Source organism: Thunnus maccoyii, chromosome 5, assembly GCF_910596095.1.
Source record: "Thunnus maccoyii chromosome 5, fThuMac1.1, whole genome shotgun sequence".
NCBI lineage: Eukaryota > Metazoa > Chordata > Actinopteri > Scombriformes > Scombridae > Thunnus > Thunnus maccoyii.
Genome location: NC_056537.1, coordinates 7,759,055 through 7,763,894, shown reverse-complemented (window position 1 = coordinate 7,763,894; position 4,840 = coordinate 7,759,055).

The window sequence follows — 4,840 nt, the reverse complement described above, 5'->3', positions numbered from 1 at the left end:
CTTCAACAAAGCAGATCTAATGTCTCGGAGATGTCACAATCAAAAACTTCAAAGCTCCGGAACGAGTTGAGAAACTCTCAAACTAAAGTCTTACTCTGCTCTAAGACAAGTTGAGTTGTGTCCAGACTCATCAAATCATTAAAAACATCATCCAAACATGGACCTCTTTGATCAAAAATTTAGACAGTCCAATGTGGGTTCAATCTTGGAACAATGCAAAAATGAGCAAAACAAACTGACATGAGGTGGACAGAATAGTCTTGATGACGGTGATATAATCCACAACAGAGCTCTCAACTGAGGTTTCAGATCTAATGTTTCAGCACTGTCACACTGAATCAAGAGTCAGCGGTTGTGCTTGCATGTCACTGAAGTCGTCCACTTGTGTGTCCAGTGACTCAACAACCAGTTTTCTTATCAGGGGCCAATGTTCCTGTGGGCATCTTCATCCCCACTGCTGTGAAGTTTACACATTAACCACCGGTGGTTAGAGCTGTGCAGCAGGCACGTGTAGTGTTAACAAGCCTTTAATGAGAAAAAGTTATTGGGTGAAACATTGATTTTGAAGCTCTGCAATGAAGTATGATGATTGCAATTTTGTTTCAATAGACCATACACTCTTACTTTTATTTACTTACTCATTTATGTATTATGCTGCATAAGAAAAGTTCTGGATTGCAGCTAAAAGAAAAACGCCTGTAAATAGAATTTAGATGATGTGAAATAAAGACTTAAATTTACAGACTTAAGATGTTAAGTCGTTGAAAAGGGAAAAAAATCACCGTGTACTTGAAATTACAAAAAATCTTAGGACTGCAATTAATTAACTTTTCATCATGGGAAGTCTCTATTCCATTCAAACAGATGGAAGTCTGTGCTGTCAGCTGCAAAGAGGTGACACTCTCCCTGCAGTCAATTTCCGCACATATGACTCCCTGATACTTGATGCCCCTTCGCGCTGTTGTAACATTAAAACTGCCGCAGATGCATCCATCACTGCAAGTTCCCACAGAATTTAGGTTACAGAGTACTTCATTGAACTTTATTCAAGCTAAAAAGTAAACATACGCCAAAAATCAGGCCAATAAGGCGACTTTTGATTCTCTAAATAATTTTCAGATGCATTACATTTGGCTCGTGTGCACCAGCAAAGACTTTAAAAGGGTGGAGTCTATTGTCTGACCTGAGTCATGGTAATCTAGAGGACCCATTTAAATATCATGCAATTAGTTCATTCAAACATGACCTTTCATGCTAGCTCAATGCCATGGAACATTTCAACATGATCATTCTGTAAACAAAACGAATTTCATAAACATTGGAGCAGCATGTTTTCAGTCTTAAATTATTTAGATGTTGGGCCAATGTTTATCATTTTGCATCATTACAGTAATTGCCTAGAAGTCACGAATGTGGTGATCGTCTTGAACCGAACACTTTACAAGCTTTTAGACGCAAATGAAATTCACTTGCCATCAAAGAGCGTCTCATCATCAAAGATGTTGTGTATTGAAAGAGAGATGAGTGTCTCGATTAAAAATGTAAGGGTCAGACTGTAGAATAGACTAGTGGAGTCAGTGTTTGTGTTACTGCATGTACCTCTCAAGTACAGCTGAACAAGAGGACTGGTTATAGAAGAGATGACACACATACAATAACCCATGCATGCACATACTTACTGTTAGAGCACTTTTCCAACAAAGTCACTTATTTTATGTCTGGCTTCTCTTTTTTTGTCTTGTTTCTAATGATTGTTAATATGGATAATTCAGACATTAACATTTGGGCCTTTGAGCCTTGAAAATTAATCATTTATGAAAGGATCAACAAAGTACCAGCTGTGTTGAAGACAGCATGAAAGAGTACTAAAACTGACTTAATGTTGCTGGAGTTTCTCTTGACTTCTTGTCATTAACTAGAATCAATCATTAAAGCTATAGATCAATCATCTATATATATTCAGGATATAATAAAAAAAAAAGTAGAAAAGTACAGTAGGAACAGACTTTCTTGTTAGCAGGTTATAAAAAATCAGAATCATTTCCAACATCAGACATGGCCACAATTTTAACAGATACGGCTGGTGATATTCTTTATGTTTGTTATTGTCAATGAAAAGACTGAAAGCAAAAATGTATTAGTCCACCTCTCAGTACTCTCTTGCTTCACTACCCTGTTTATGGTCTTAGCCTGAAGCCCATTGTTTCCTATTGAAGACAGTCTTAAAAACATCTCACGAATCTATAAACCAGCAAGGCATTGTCGTTCTAACTTTAACAGGAGGAAATAGTGTATATGTTGAGGATTATGTTTAACTATTTGTTTGTAGCAGCATTTTTTATGAGTTACTACATCCACACTTACCCAACATAGATATGATAAAGAAAATCCATAAATGAGAGAGACAAAACTACACTCTTTACAGATACACAGATGTACAACGTGCATATGCAAATAATAATGCAAATAATAATACTTATTGTTGTAAAGGTCTTTATAAATAGGTTCTGATCAGTTCATTTGGGTTGTTTTTTTTGTTTGATAGTTTTAAGTGTATCCACAAACCTATATGGAAATACCAAATTTTGTAAAATTACTGGAGCTTCTCTTTTATGTTATAATAAGATACATCAAGCTTCAAATAATTTAAAAGCTCAAACCACCACTGTGAAGAAGTTGGCAAAACAGTGAATCTCTAGTGGACAGCAATGCATTTCCTTGCTGCCAATAGTGCAAAGTCAATAAATACTTATTTATATGTGAACTAATGAACTAGTACCTAATAAAGTCTAAGATTTAGTGACATATTAAAGTGATGTGTTTGTAATGGTGGATGGAGATCTATGGTACAGAGCAATAATCTATATTATTATTATTATTATTATTATTAGGCTTTAGCTTCACAGGCAAAATTCATTAGCAGATTAAATTCATAGTTGGTTTTAATCTTTTCATGGAATTTATTGATGATAAGAGAAATATGGAATATTTCCAGACTTATCCTTTAAAAAATATAGAACATTTTTCAATATTTAAAGTTACCACAAGGAACTTTTAACTGGTTATTTAACAGTCTCCTGATACCTCTGATTTCTCTATACATACATAAGCAAATGAGACCATCAGCGAGAGGATTGGCTATTTCTATATAGTTATAACTACTAACTAAATGTTTGCCACCGGGTCGGATTCCACAAGAAATCAGATGAAACGATTTGACGCACATAGACTGGAAGAGCCTTTGTTTACATTACATCATCATGTTACAATTATTAATCTTACATAGCCACAAATAGATACATTACCTCATAGCTATGCATCCTGCAAACAGCTGTGTTTAAAAGTAGCTCTTTCTTTCACTTGCTTCCAAAACAAATACATGTGCTAGCCAAAATCTTTATGACATGAGGCGTTGGTGCTCATGGGAAATGCAGTCCTCATTTGGGGAAAACACAGGGGTTTGTCCACAAGGGCCGCTTTCCTGTGGGTGCCTAAACATAACTATACAAAGGGTTTATAATGCTTTAGTTGCACAGCTGTTGTATTGAAAGAGCAGATGTTGTTGGGGAAAAAAGAAACATGTTGTCAGTCAACATATTGCTAAAATGTTCAGTATCAGTACTTTGCGACTTGGCAAATACATTCATTCATCAAGAAAACTCTTAATTCTTGTTCAAGGAAAGGCCATTCATTCATTAACATCAACAAAGACTCGTTCTTATGGAATAATGAGTATTAGAAGAGTGTGCATGTAGGAGTAGGTTGTTTATTGGTGTCAGTTAAAGGATGAACTTGTATCATTCAAATACAAAATACAGGTTTTGTAATGTTTATGTGTAGTGTATGTTACACTTAGTATGTTTTGCCACTGTTGTAAATGTTGAATTTTTTTATATTTATTGTTGTTGTTAGAGGTGGAGTGCGCCATTCAAATTACCTTCACATACACAAGGAAAAGTTTTATGAATGTAATTAAGGTGCAATTTTATTTCATTGATATCAGCCTAATTTTTTTACTGTTTTTCTTTTCACACGTATCAATGCATAACAACATTTCACATTGCTGCTTCACATTAAAATGATTCAACTGACAAACACATGGTGGATTTTTATTGTGAAGGCGCCACAGGAAACACAATGTCGTCATTCATCGAAAATGAGTTTACAAAACAAGACTACTGCATTTTTTCTGCATTTCTGACAGCAGAACAGTTTTAAATATTGCAGGGAGTATAAGGAAACCAGAGCAGACATAGTGAGCTGTAGAGCAACAGGCTGCACATCTCCAACTCTTCAGCAAGGTAACCAACTTTTGCAAGTAAGGTGCTCTCGCTAGAGTGTTTTTATGTGTTAAATACACCAAAATAACCATGGGGGTCGTCAAATCAACCAGAACTGAAATCTGAAGGATTACAACTTTAATACAATAGTTAGCATAGTATTTTTGGTCATTAAGATCAACTTTTTAAGACCATTTTGTCAAAGGTTTAACATGTATCCTCCATTCTGTTCTGATACAGACACATGTATTGGCATAAATAAGTCGTTTTTCAGGTAATTTCTAGTTTATTATACAGAGCACTTCTCTCCTCAAAAAGATAACTTCCCTCTGAGTCTTGGAGAATATTTTAATTTGTTTTTAAAAATGTGGATAAGATGTTAGTATGTTCATAAGCTAACTGAGAAAACAATAATTGGAAATAATAATTGCAATTGAAATGTTTCCAAAATGGCAAAAAAAGGGGGATTGTGTCTAGCACCAATAGAGCATTTTGATAAATGTATATATCAAACCACTTAATCAACTGTCCTAACAATTTCAAATGAATTTGTCCTTCAC